Raw genomic sequence first — 14,534 nt, 5'->3', positions numbered from 1 at the left:
TTACATTTTTTTTCATAATTTTTTGTGTACATGCATTATCAAACAGAAATGAAAGGAAATGGTAATCGTTTGATCGGTGATGGATCATCCTGATATTCACTGGAGCCATCCGGTTTAGAGGGTGTGGGATAAGGAGTCATAATATCTGAGGTAATATGGTATCTTTGTTTAAATATGGGCCAAGATGATGCACTGGATTGGAGTCTCGAGATATGTTTTTACAATTGAACGGCTGTAGATGAGATGGACTGATCATGTTACCTCAGGGAATTATTTCAATTGAGTTGAGATATCTCAGAGGATACGCACTCTAGAAAGAGGGGGTTGTGAAGGAATTCGTATCCTCTGAGATATCTCAAACTTTGCGTGACTTTATGTAATATCTCAACCGTTTAACTACGTTCTGCACGAATCTCAAAGCACACATAATACTAATCCCCTACATTACCCCCGAATAGGCACCGGACATGTCGGTCACGCAAAAGTTGAGATATCTCAGAGGATACGCACTCGTTGTGAAGAGCATTTCAAAGCGGTGCCTCATTTTAATGCTTCACAAATATTTTTGAATGACTGGATCCAAACCGTTCTATTAACATTGCACAAATCAATAAGCCCAAATAACACTGAACACTGCGCTAGCCCGAATCTCAAAGCATCTGGGAGCACTTATCAAACCGCAGAGTTAATAGAATGTATTACACATATTTGAGGGGATGCTCCGGCTACCGATACCTAGAGGCTGACCAGGACTTGAGCGTTTTTTTTTCTCAAAAGCTCACTCGACACTCCCCTCCCCTTCTCCACTCTCCCAAAATCCGATCAGTTCTCGCTTCCAATCACACACCAAATCGCCGCCTCTCACAACACCTCTACACTAAGTCGACCAGGTTCATTCTAGCGTCGTCCCTCACTCTTTTCTTTACCGAAACCACGGAGATAAACCTAACGCCTAAATCTTGTCAAAGTAGCAGAAATAAGTCCCAGGCTCTAACTTCACTCCATAGATCGACAATAAACTAGTAAGTTACTCCGATCCTGTGATTTATTTCTATTTTTCTTTGTTAATTTTGAGAGAAATTTGTTCAATAGAGTGTTTAGTCCAATGTAAATGCAGGGTTGCAAATTGGGGAAAACTTGGTTTCTGTATAATCGAGAGATTTCAAAGGCCTTTATAATACGTCCATACCAGGTGCTGTTATGTAATATGCATCTTACCATAACCTCACTCTAACAAAATAATGATGATGATGAGTTTCTGGTGGTATTGATCTCTTTCCTGACACGCAAGCATACTGCCTATGTCTTGTTTTGTTGATGATTATGATGCCTAATTTGGCATTAGAAAACTATTTTCTGGTTCTGGTAAACTAGTTAAGGTTATTTAGCCTATTTTTCAGTTACTTTTGCTGATTTTGGGGCAAAATGATCAACCTAACTTAGTAAATGAAGTTTATTTAAGATGATTATTTAAGCTTCTTAATGCAGTTTTGTGGTATTTATGTAAGATGATTATGGTTAGCAATTTGAGATGATTATGCCGGTACCATTCATAATTTCTGATCTATTTGTGTGGCCGCTACCATTGATCTGGTGTTAGGATTTTGGCATCAGTTTTTTGCAATTTCTATTTGTTTGAAATTAGGACATTAATCTAGGGTTTATAGCTAATGTTATTTAGCCCATTTTTAGGGGTTCAAATCCAATTATTTTGTTGATAAGTGATAAGCTTGTTACAATAAACAACCTTATTTTAATTAAAATATCTTTACATCCATATATAATTGATCTGATTATTTTAATTACAAGGTAAATGTGGTCCAAATTTTGTTTAGTGTAGAGTTTACCTTTTGCACTGTATCAGGTCTTTATCAGACTAGTACACAATATCTTAATTAAAATTGTTGTTAACTATTATTCGATTGTTGGGAGCTAGGCTAGATTGGAATCTGATTATTTAGTTGAAAAAATCAATTACAAGATGAAAAAAAGTATCTTGTTTGTATGACTGGTATTTTGATTGGGATATGTCAAATATGACTGATTTTATCTATTTCCTCTTTCTAGCTAGTTCCTTCAATCTACTCCAAATTCAATTTTACTGAAAATTCTTTGCTGCTGCCACTGCTGCGAGTTCAAAGCAACTACTTTGTGGTACTGGTATGTATTAGTACTTTTTTATCTGAAATTTTTCTGTTAGTATGTATTAGTACTTTTTTTAGTAGGCTAAATGATATGCACACATGGATCATTCTTTTATGTAAATTTAGTGAGCTAGCCAAAGCAATTGTCAACTATAATGAGCTAGGCAAAGCAAAGCAATTGACAACCCTCTTTTGATTAATCTTTTTTTTGCTCAAGTACAATCCAGTAGTTTTTTTTATCAAAATTCTCATTATGTATATGCGACCTTGTTAGAACAGTAAATGAGAACTTTACACTTGGGTCCCTATATTATGTCATTTTTGTGTTTTTGTTTTAAAAAAACAATGAATATCTATATTAAGAATCATAAGATGCTCTTCATGAGATAGTCTCATTTCAGTCCTTGCATCTTCATCTTCATTTTTCTTATTTGCATATAAATCCTTTATAAATGTTGTATTTTCAAAAGATGATATAATTGTTATAAGACATTAACCATCTTGTATTGTTTTCTATTAGAAAATAACTTTATTTACATGACCTTGTTAATCTAGTGTACTTGTGCATATATAGATCACTATTTATTTTTTTAATTTCAAAATCACATGTTTATTATTACACACCCCTTCTACCTATTTAAGTCTTACGAGCATCAATTTGCTCAAAGGTCCAAACTCGTTGACAATAGCATAGTTATTTTACAAAGAAATCCTTTGACAGTGTTCAATGGACTTGATGAAACCATGGTTTTGTAGTGGCCAATATTGTGAGGTAATTCAAAGCCAGTGAATTGGTAAGAAGGCTTGTTTACTAGTAATGAATTTGTGGGCCCTATAACCTAGAGTTCCCTTGTCAACTCTTGTTATGATGAACTATACCGATAGAAACTTACTGGTTGCCTATAATGAACTTTATAATTCTACCATTTCCTCTTGTTGCTTGTATACCATTTATTATCTTCTTTTTACTTTATTATTAATATGGTCTATTTCCTCTCTTTTTTTGGTTTTTAACAGGTCTTTACACAAGAATCATTCAAAGGGAGATCTTATCTATTGCTTGCATTTGTCAAAATGTTTTGTATCTAAATTAAATAGATTGGCTAAATCCAAAGAGCAAAATTTATGTTTTCAATTAAATGTTTCATTTTAAATATCTCAATGACATACATATCCTTTTTTGTTAATTTCCTTCTTGTAAGCACTGTTTGCTAGAAGACCCAGTACCTTTCCAAAGGTCTTTTGTTATTGTTAGCAATAGTGATGATATTACTAAATCACTATCTAATTCAAGTACTTTCCTTATTAATTAGGATGTGTTATATAAATTATTTTGTTAATTAATGAGGTATATTATTTTTATATTATATTCTAAGTTAATTGAATGTTTGTGGCTAGTAAAAATGTGGAGGGCTAACCAATTGCAAAAATGTTATTGCCAAAATTCTTAGCGATACACTAATAGTTATAATTAAAAACAATTAGCAAAAATAAACACAATAAATTATACTTGAGATTTCAATTAAATGTTTCATTTTAAATATCTCAATTAAATACTGCTTGCTGTTGTGATTTAGTTTTGTTCAACATTCAAAGGGAGATCTCAAGAAATGAAAATACTTCCGTCTCCACGAGCTAAACATTTTCAACGGTAGCCTCACAGAAATAGTTAGTATAGCTATAAAATAATATTAACTGTATCAATGAAACATTTCCAAGGGTATAGTAGCCAAGTATTTCCGTGGGCCTTAATTATAAAATAATATAAATATAATAACCAAAACATTTCCAAAGGTAGCTCATGGAAATAATGTGTGTTACAACTTCCAAAACATTTCCAAGAGCATGGGGTCAACTATTTCCAAGGGCCATCAATAAAAAAATAGTATTTGATTTGTTTGGCAGGTCATAGCTCATCCAAAAGTATTTCTGAGGGCAGACACGAGACATTTCCAAGGGCGGACAACAGGGTTTTTCCATCCGCAACAATTTCCGTCGGCCTACCGTTGGAAATTTTAAGTGTGTCAGAAGTGCGTCAGAAAACACCATTTTATTTCTGACGGCCTCTCTTACCCTTAGAAAAAACTAAATTTACCTTCAGAAAAAGTGAAAATTCTAGTAGTGACAAGATTTTGTATACTACAATACTAAAAATATAAACTAATTTAACGAATCATACAAACATAATAACTTTTTATTATTGTGTGGTCTCTAATAACCTCTACTTTAACTGCTTTAATGTTAATTTTAACAACTTTAACTGCATTGATTGGATACACTTTTGAACCTTTGACCAGGACTAATGGGACCACATCTAAAAGATCTCTGACAACTTTTCAAAACTAGTAACTAATTGGAATCACTTTTAAATTCTGTAAATCTTTCTTCAAATTATGTAAACAATTAAAAAAAAAAATTCAACATTGTTTTTCAAATTTTGTTTTAAAATTATTTTTCTCAAATTTTTTTAATTATTTTTGAATTATGTAAACTTTAATTGGCAAAAACAAAAAATATCATTTTAAAAAAAAAATTAATTCTGCATCTATTTTTTTTTTAATTATATAAATCTTTATCCCATAACTCTATAAATTTAAGTTTTATTATAAATTATGAATTTTATCTGTCCTTTATGTGCTACATCTAAAAACTACATTTTTTTTTAATTCTATAAATCTTATTGTATAAATCTATAACGTAATTCTCTATATACTATAAACATAACAACCTCAAAACACATCAATTATTTAGTCTAACAATAAAACATAATTATTATCACTAGAATAACTAAATGAGAAGGGTTCAAATGCCTCCATTTTTTGTGCCTTCACTGTGACTCCATTTTTAAAAACTTTAATAACTCAAAATTTAAAACTTAAAAGTCAAAATAAAATTGTTAGATGTGATCACATTTCAATTTTGTTTTTATGTGAATCAATAAGTTCAAAAATCAATGCCTAAAAATTATCCACATTAATACATTTTTTACAAGCTCTTGATGACAACCAAAACAAAATTGAAATGCCATAAGTTTTTACACGTGCATAGATAAAATGATGTAAATCATATCCAACGGTTTTATTTTCACTTCTAAGTTTTATATTTTGAGTTATTAAAACTTTTAAAATTGGAGGCATGGTGGAGGCACAAAAAATGGAGGCATTTGAACCCTCCTCTAACTAAATAAATCATAACAACATAAACAAAATGAATTGCAAATAAAAAATATACATATTTTTCATCACCTAACAATTCATCAACATTTATTACAAATCAAAGCAAATAAAAAAGTTTAACATAACATTACTTATCATATTTAGCACTGCTTCCACCAAAAACTAGTAATCCGAAGACACCGTATATTTTTGCTCCTGCCCCATTGATTTTACAAAATCCAACACTTCCCATAATACATGAATTCTGTAAACCTCAGTCAAAAATTATGTAAAACTAATGCATGATTTCTACACATCTAAGATGATCTCAAGTGTTTAAAACAAAAAAAAAAAAATAATGTCAAAATTTAGTAAACCTCAGTTAAGAATTATGTAAACATAATGCAATAATTTTGTAAACCTAATGCATGAATTCAAGTACAAGCATGAATTTGGATGTAACCATACTTCCAAGTTGCTACTAGGCATGAATTATGTACCGTTACCACTCCGGTTGTCCCCGTACCCCTTATCAGACCAAAATCCTCATATAAGTGTACCCTAAATAAGTTCTCAAGTTAAATTATTGTATCAGTTAAATTAAACATGATAAATGTACGAGCAATCTACAAGGATTTTTTTTTTGAAAGAACTGTAATTGGTTCACAATGGCTGGCACCTACTGGTACTGAAGTCAATCAAAATTTAAGAATTCTGTAAACCTAATACAAGAATTTTGTAAACCTAATGCAAGAATTATGTAAATCTAATGTATGAATTCAAGTACAAACATGAATTTGGCTGTAACCATACTTCCAAATTGCCACTAGGCATGAATTCTATACCAGTACTAGTCCGGTTGTCCCCGTACCCCTTATCAGGTCAAAATCTTCAGATAAGTGTACCCTAAATAAGTTCTCAAGTTAAATTATTGCATCAATTAAATTAAACAAGATAAATGTACGAGCAATCTACAAGAATTCTGTAAACCTAAGTCACGAATTCAATAAACCTAATGAATCTAATGTCAAAATCGAGCTAATGACAACCTAAGAATGAGGGAGGAGAAAACCTGAATTTCTTGAACTAGTCAAAATCGCATTCTTTTATCGAAAAAAAAAATCATTCACATTTATGCCATCACATAGCAGTGGTCTCGATCTTAGAAGTCAGGAGCACTGCTTCAATCTATCTTAACTTGTACCAGAGTACGTCTTCTTAAAAAAACAAAGAAATAAAGCTCTTCTAGAAATGATATTACAATCTAGTAAAAATATTAACAATGAGCACATACCACTTTTCCCAAACATTTAGAAGTAAATTCAAAAATACATCTTTAAAATAACTAAAAGGAAAAAAAAAAAAATCTTTTTCAGGATTTGCAAAGGGACATGATAAGTAGAGTCACAAAATATGTGATAAGCCCTAGATTTTCCAATAAAAGGTCACTGGAGAGAAATATGCAGACCTTTTCTGTAGTCATGGCTCAAACCTATAAAGTTTGCACTCTCCCAAGAAACAAAATGAACATAAAAGGTAAAAAATAAAGCCACGTCGAAATTACAGAAACAAAAAACTGAAACAAATATTATCAGAATTACAAAAGAGGGGTCCTGGTCAGAAAATAAACCTATCCCAAGATTTATCGTCAGTGATTCACACCTCAACTCTTTAGCTTAGAAGCCTCAAGGAGCACAATTCATTTCTGATTTGGCTAAGTTGCATCATTCCAGCAGAACCACCTCTTGAAAAATAATTAAAGAAGTAAACGATACTTTGTAAAACAGACAAAATATTGTCAAAATTAGGAAAGAAGGGTCCTAGTCAGAAAATAAACCAATCCCAAGATTTATCGTCAGTGATTAACACCTCAACTCAAAACTTAGAAGCCTCAAGGAGCACAATTCATTTCTGATTTGGCTAAGTTGCATCGTTCCAGCATAACCCCTCTTGAAAAATAATTAAAGAACTTCGTAAATGATACTTTGTAACACACAAAATACTGTCAAAATTAGGAAAGAGGGGTCCTCGTCAGAAAATAAACCAATCCCAAGATTTATCGTCAGTGATTCGCACCTCAACTCGAAGCTTAGAAGCCTCAAGGAGCACAATTTATTTCTGATTTGGCTAAGTTTCATCATTCTAGCATAACCCCTCTTGAAAAATAATTAAAGAAGTACATAAATAATACTTTGTAACACAGACAAAATACTGTCAAAATTAGGAAAGAAGTATCATAGTCAGAAAATAAACCAATCTCAAGATTTATCATCAGTGATTCACACCTGAACTCGAAACTTAGAGGCCTCAAGGAGCACAATTCATTTTTGATTTGGCTAAGTTGCATCGTTCCAACATAACCCCTCTTGAAAAATAATTAAAGAAGCTCGTAAATGATAATTTGTAACACAGACAAAATATTGTCAAAATTAGGAAAGAGGGTCCTCGTCAGAAAATAAACCAATCCCAAGATTTATCGTCAGTGATTCGCACCTCAACTCGAAGCTTAGAAGCCTCAAGGAGCACAATTCATTTCTGATTTGGCTAAGTTTCATCATTCCAGCATAACCCTTCTTGAAAAATGATTAAAGAAGTAAATGATACTTGTAAGGCATTACTGTGGTTCTTTGTAAAACTTGAGAACTCAAACATCTGAAATATAACTTCAAAAACAATAAAGAGGAATTAAGAGCCATTGAATAAAAAAAAATGAAGCAAAGTGGTCATAAGAATTAATAAGAGAGCATGATGGTGAAAACATGACCAACCGAAGCAATAGCTTATGCTTCAAATCTTCAATACACCAGCACAAAAAAATTGAATTAAACCAAATTAATTCTCCTTTTCTTCGTTAAAAATCATATAGGGTTGATTTACCCTCACTATAAATATAAAAGTGTTGTGCAATCAAGACTCCAATATTCCAATGCACATCACAAATTAATTAATTTACAAGGACTTGGAAGCATGCCGTGACTTAGCCATCTCCCTCAACACAGCACCAACAATAGCAGCCTCCTGTAAACCTTGGTCTTGTGCAATGCATCCAATAAGACCATTAAAAAACCCGGTAAGCGTCAGCCGCTCTCCCTGCGTTGCTCGTCCCTTCTATTATAGCATTGTAACTCACCGAATCAGGCACATCCCCATTTGACTTGAGCCATTCAAATAAGCTGACTACATCTGACATATTACCAGCCTTTGCCAGACCTGATATCATAGTGGTATGTGTCACCAAATTTGGTATCAACCCAGCTTTAGCATCTCTTGCCAGAAGAGAAATGCCTTGTTGTACTTCTGCACACAACATAGTCCGTTTATGAGAATACTATAGGTGTACGAGTTAGGAACACATTTCATTTCCTTCATTGAAATAAATTAATAAATCCATCTTGCCCTTATTTCAAGCATACAATAGATCAATAAACCAGTATGGTTCAAACAACATGATTGATTTGAAGATACTCAAAATTTAGAAATTGATGTGAATTTAATTTAGCATACCCTAAATTCAAGAAAATTGATGTGAAATTCAAGCTAACTGGTTACATTGGGTTAATTTTTGTATATATATTCACTACTTTTAAGTGAAAAGTCAGCCAGTTTGAACAGATTAGGATGAAGATTAAACCAGTTGACTAGTACACGATAGCAGTAAACAAAACATGTCCAAACCGAGAACACATTCCAACAGAGGCATTTCAGCAAACACCTAACCTACAACACCAATCGGCAATCTGCTTGATAAGGGAGTAGAACATAATGGTATTAGCACCTCAGAAACCTTTTGCTTCAGCAATGCTAACTAATATGCTATCATTCTGAATTTATCAGAATTTAATTACATGAAGCTTCACAAGCAAGCTTAATTAGAACATTAATAAATTGTCACATTGAACTTGATGACGCTGAATTTTGAAAAAAGATTAAATAAACCTTACCAGATTGTCAGATCAACAAATCCATGGACAGACTACTCCAGCATCTCCAGCTTCGTCATCCCTTCATTCTCGCCATCAAACGGAGAGACGGAGACTTCTCCATTCGAATGCGTCATGCTCCTCTGTCTGAAGCTCCGAGATCTATGGTATTATGCATAGCGCAGATCGGTCCGTACTATGTATCAATAGCTTTGTTTTCAAAGTTCAAACAGTCGATTTAAACTGTCAACATGTCAACATGATCTCCATAAGCATCACTCCTATAAAAATGTATAATTTTTTGTTTTAATATCTGGTTCTGTTGGATGTAGTGTTTTATGATTTTCAAGTCAGGAGATGGTGGTACTTATATAGCTAATTCATATCATTTTGATTTCAGTTTCAGACCCACAAAGTATTCAGTAACAGTTTAAAACCCCATGCTTAGTAATTGTGATAGTGATAGCACAAAATATATACTACTGAATCAAAAGAAAGTACCTTGTAGCTCCTTTACAGTTCAAAACTAACTTTCTGGGTTTGTAATGCCTTACACTATGGGAATCTACTGCATCAAAATTGTAAAAGACACATCAAGGTTTCAAATCATCAATTTTTGATAAATCCATACTTGTAAAGATATGACATTATATGTTAAATGTATATTTCTGCTGGTAATTTAATTTTTAGCTGCTGTCCACTTTCTGACAACCTGATTTCACAATTTTACTGTGATTAATTGACTTGGCCAAAGTAGGAGTTAATTATATGAAAATGACCAGCAATACTTGAACCTCGTACCTACTTAATATCAGAATTTTCATGGTTCAGGAGCTAAAATGAACAAGTGGTTTTCTACTTGTTCTCTAACTGACAAATTTCAGACTGATAGCAGTTTTTCTGCATTAGCCTCATTTTCAAAAGTTGGATTTCAAAAAATCACTATAAATCGTAGAAAATTCCAAATCAAGAAATTATTTTTTCAGTGTGTTCACATGAGTGTCCTCTATGTTCATATATAACAGTTTTGTCCAATTCGACCTGGAAACAGTGTTTTCATTTTTTCTTCAATTGGAGGCTATTTTTGGGATGCACAGTACCAGTTTAGGTATTGTTGTAGTTTGCTTGTGTTGATTGCTGGTATAAGTGGATGGCTAAGCTTAGGGGACTGTTTAAAGGTCATTGAAAGATTAAGATCAGGTTTTAGTGCTTTAGACCCATTGTTTATGTCCATAAACAAGAAACAAGAGCAATCATTGAAAGATTTTGTGAGAACTTGCGAGAGAATTGCGAGGTCTGAAATACAAAAATATTGTACATATTCAGTATAGAAGCTATCTAAGCAAAGATATACCAAGCATCATAAAATATACTTCGATCGTGCATAATAACCAAAAGACAAGAAATTAATACCACCTCTACTTGCATTGCCCCATTCATCTTCATAATCATCATCACTTCCAGTTAGCAACTTATCCTGAGGATTTTATATAAAAATAGGTAAACTCTTTCTTGTAATGTCTTTTCCTATCCGCAATAAGCACAACATTTTGGAAACACTTCCAACTAGACAATCGGCAACTCGTCAAATTTAATTCATAATATTTGACAATTTTCTCCCAACTGTGCTTAAACTGTTTTTTTTCCTCTATGCAGTAACTAAACTGATATCAAGCAAAACAATCGTAATTTTGGAATCCAAATTACATGAACTCATTATGAATAAATTTAGTTAACTTTGCCTACCCTGGTATTGATGAAGAGCATCTACTCTCAGGTCCAATTTATCACCATGGCATCTCTCAGGCACAAAAAAACAATGCCTTTTGTTCCGGCTCATGAACCTTCGATGTTCTCATACGAAAAGAGAAACATCTCATATTTAAAACTATAATTACACACATCATAGACATCCTGAATGTTCCACATGTAACAGTACTCGTGGTACCAGATAAAGTTCTTCAGAATTAGTACTACAATTCACAGCCAAAATATAACTCTCTTTCTCAGAAAAACACAAGATCAGACAAGGTTGTAATCTATTTTCACAAAAGGCCTTTGGGATTTTCAAATTATGCTAAACTATTACCAGCTGCTTCCCTTGAAACCTCCAACTGGTGCCAATTTACTATTTTTAATTTTACTTTACCAATCAATTATCAGTAGTGTGAAATCAGTGCCTCACAAACAAATCAATCATTTGTAGACATATAAACTAACCTAGAGCCAAATCTGAGTCAGTAGTGGTAATGCATGATGCGGGCTGTACATCATCCATTGACATGGCAAGAGCTTGCTGTAGCAATGCAGCCTCATCATCCTGTCACACAACTAGGACTTGTTAATAGCAAATACATAAACCATACTACATCCCTCGCGAAACAATTCACCATCAAGTCATCATCAATTTTACCAAACAAAGACCAACATTCGAAAACAATTTATATCTACTTGGCACAATTAACCGGTACAGGTCTGAAGATGGTACAAACTGGATAATACTAACAAAAAAGGTTCCTTTTGTTTAAAAAAAAAGACAAATGTCTTTACTGTAGTCTAACATTATTTTGAATTTGAGAAATATATATTGCTGCTAATGACATATTGAGGATAAAATGGTAAGAACTAAAAATAGGACTTTTCTTCCTTCATAGAGTAAAACATGAAAAAATATTATTATATGGATAATTGCAAAATTTTTAATTAAGTTGAAAGATTGCTATTGTACAAGGACCTTATAAACAGCACCAAATCCACCTTCACCCAGTTTATTAGATTCGTCAAAGTTTGTTATGGCAGCTTTCAATGTAGAAAGACCAATATAAAATGATTCAATGTTTTCTTTATTAATCGAAGAGAGAAGCGCGAAGCACTGTCAGAGGGAGAGAGAGGCGCTGGTGGAGTGAGAAAGCGGAAGGGAGAAGAAGATAGGTGGTGGTGGTGAGACCTAATTTTTCTCGGCTCTTCGGAATCTAGGATTTCGTCAGGTGGTGAGCGAGAGGGTTAGAGGAGAGCCTGTGTCTGAGAGAGAAGGGGCGGCGAAGAGGGGTCAGGGGGCACGGAGGGGCGAAGATAGGTGGTGGATAAGAGGTTCAGTGGCAAAGAGAGGAGAGGAGAGGAGAGGAGAGGAGAGTGTTGGCGAAGTGAGGAATTCACTGGAGGCGAATAGATGCAACAAATTAAATTTTCTGTACTATAAATTTTGCCCTTTAATCAATCAACGGTTCTAATTCGTTGGTCCATATTTGCTCCTGTAGCAGCGGTCCATAGAAGAAATTTTGTTGATAAACCATAATTAAGAAAAAGATTTTTACTAATTTAGCATGATTACTTTTTTTTTTTCAAAAATCAGAAGGACAAAAGGAGCCCTCCGGTCTCAAAATTTTTCTTTACTCAAGACCAGAGGAGCCCTCCGGTCTTTCATAATTTTAACCGGTTTGATCCAGTACAATTGTATTATAATTCGGGTGGCACAGAGAATCCAAAAGTTTAAAATAATTCAAGACCGGATGGCCGGTCCGGTCTTAGCCTAAATAATTAATTTACAATTATATTGGTGTAGCACCGCACATAGCCTAAATAATTAATTAAATAATTAATTTACAATATAATTGGTGTAGCCCCGCACCACAGATCAATAATTCAATAATTGGTGTAGCACCTAGGGGTGGCAACGAACCGAACCGAACCGAACTTATCTTAGGTTTGAGTTTGGTTTGAATTAATTTCGAACCGAACCTGGTTTGATTCGTTTCGAACCGAACCCATTTCGAATCGAATTAATTGCGATCTACACATTTTTCGAATCGAACCCGAATCGAATCACGAACTAAATTATTTTTTAGCAGCCCTAGTTATACCGGTAGTTTTGTACATTATTTTTTAGCAGCCCTAGTTATACCGATAGTATAAATAAATTGTTTATGTAGTAATTTATTTGCATGTAATATAAATAAATGGTTTATGTATATTTTTTGTAGTAGTATAAATGGTTTATGTGTATTTTGTTTTTTAGTAGTATAATAGTAATTGTAGTATAAATAAATGATTTATGTTGTAATTGTAGTATAAAAATTGATTTATGTAGTAATTTATTTGCAATTAGTATAACAAAATAGTTTATGTGTATAGTTGTATGAATGATTTATGTAGTAATTGTAGTATAAATAAATGATTTATGTAGTAATTGTTGAGTTAGTAACAGGAAATGTGCAGGTCGGTGCGTCTGAAATTTCGCATCTATGATAAACATTTATTATTACTCCAGACATTATCTGAAAAGAAAAATTAACAATTAATCATCGATATCATTTTTAATTTTAAGACTACTACATGCATACTGTAAAACAGACTTCTCGACACTATAATACTTTAAAACCTAAACATATATATAAAAAGAAAAAGATTCTAAAATTTTTTATTTCGCAATTTTATAGAGTGATCAAATCCATACTTTAACACTACTACATACAAATTGTAAACAAAACTCATCGACATTGTAAAACCTAACATATCAAATCCATACCATCCAAAGCGATTAAATTTAGCCATTTTAGTAACTAATTTTTAATTTTACAATCTTATAACTACTGTAATTGAAAAAAAAAACTTACTACAATCTTTAGATGAAAACTACCAACATAGAAGAGGCCAATTTGTAACAACACAATATTTCAGTAGAGCTTGATTATCAGCTTAAAATGACGGAGAAGAAAAAATTTACAAGATTAAGTTTTCTGAATTTATGTTAGACTGAGGGGAGAGAAGATGATTTATAGAAAAAAGAAAAGAGAAAAAAAACGTGGCGGAACAGTTGCTGCACAGTCACCGCACCGACGCACCAAAAAGGATAAAAATTGGTGAGACCGGAACCTCTAGGTCTTGAAAAAAAAAAGTGAAAAAAAATGAGTCGCTGCACAGTCCGCCGCACCATCAATTAAAAAAAATGTGACAAATTGTTAAGACCGGAGGGCTCGTCCGGTCTTGAGGAAAGGAAAAATTTGAGACCGGAGGGCTCCTCCGGTCCTTCTGGTTTTTGAAAAAAAGAAGCAATTATACTGGATCAGTAAAGATCATTTTTTTTTAATTATGGTTTATCAAAAAAATTCCCATAGAAGCATCACTTTTAAAATTATGCACCTCATTTACCTTTTAATTAATTAATGTTGATGGAAATCTCTCGAATTCGCGTCCTCTGAGATATCGCATATTTTGCGTGACTTTTTGGAAAATCTCAACCGTTGCAATACGTTCTGCGCGAAACTCAAAGCTCAAACAATACTGCCAACTACGTCACCTCCGAATAGGCACCGGAC

General features: G+C 33.0%; 2 long non-coding RNA genes and 5 other non-coding genes across 11 annotated transcripts; 1 reads left to right on the top strand and 6 right to left on the bottom strand.

Moving 5' to 3' along the window:
* The first annotated feature begins 787 nt into the window (after nt 1-787).
* LOC144554599 (uncharacterized) lies at nt 788-3,453 on the top strand. Its single transcript, XR_013511661.1, has 3 exons — nt 788-1,022; nt 2,068-2,160; nt 3,162-3,453. It is a non-coding gene; the product is annotated as an uncharacterized LOC144554599 (long non-coding RNA).
* A 3,458-nt stretch (nt 3,454-6,911) lies between these two features.
* On the bottom strand, nt 6,912-7,032 carry LOC144554881 (small nucleolar RNA snoR127). The gene has a single exon (XR_013511806.1). It is a non-coding gene; the product is annotated as a small nucleolar RNA snoR127 (small nucleolar RNA).
* Nucleotides 7,033-7,118: 86 nt separating this feature from the next.
* On the bottom strand, nt 7,119-7,238 carry LOC144554884 (small nucleolar RNA snoR127). Its single transcript, XR_013511808.1, has one exon. It is a non-coding gene; the product is annotated as a small nucleolar RNA snoR127 (small nucleolar RNA).
* Nucleotides 7,239-7,325: 87 nt separating this feature from the next.
* LOC144554878 (small nucleolar RNA snoR127) lies at nt 7,326-7,445 on the bottom strand. The gene has a single exon (XR_013511803.1). It is a non-coding gene; the product is annotated as a small nucleolar RNA snoR127 (small nucleolar RNA).
* An 89-nt stretch (nt 7,446-7,534) lies between these two features.
* Nucleotides 7,535-7,654, bottom strand: LOC144554888 (small nucleolar RNA snoR127). Its single transcript, XR_013511812.1, has one exon. It is a non-coding gene; the product is annotated as a small nucleolar RNA snoR127 (small nucleolar RNA).
* An 88-nt stretch (nt 7,655-7,742) lies between these two features.
* Nucleotides 7,743-7,862, bottom strand: LOC144554877 (small nucleolar RNA snoR127). Its single transcript, XR_013511802.1, has one exon. It is a non-coding gene; the product is annotated as a small nucleolar RNA snoR127 (small nucleolar RNA).
* Nucleotides 7,863-8,009: 147 nt separating this feature from the next.
* LOC144554492 (uncharacterized) lies at nt 8,010-12,383 on the bottom strand. Of its 5 annotated transcripts, none has more exons than XR_013511618.1 (4): nt 11,954-12,383; nt 9,721-11,539; nt 9,241-9,500; nt 8,010-8,596 (listed from the first exon to the last, which is right to left on the bottom strand). It is a non-coding gene; the product is annotated as an uncharacterized LOC144554492 (long non-coding RNA). The 5 variants fall into 5 exon arrangements; XR_013511617.1 differs by having other exon boundaries at nt 9,241-9,462; XR_013511615.1 differs by having other exon boundaries at nt 9,241-10,696; nt 10,966-11,539.
* Between the last annotated feature and the right edge of the window lie 2,151 nt (nt 12,384-14,534).

Source organism: Carex rostrata, chromosome 5 (assembly GCF_964058835.1).
Source record: "Carex rostrata chromosome 5, lpCarRost1.2, whole genome shotgun sequence".
NCBI classification, from domain to species: domain Eukaryota; kingdom Viridiplantae; phylum Streptophyta; class Magnoliopsida; order Poales; family Cyperaceae; genus Carex; species Carex rostrata.
This window is presented reverse-complemented; position numbering and strand designations above follow the sequence as displayed.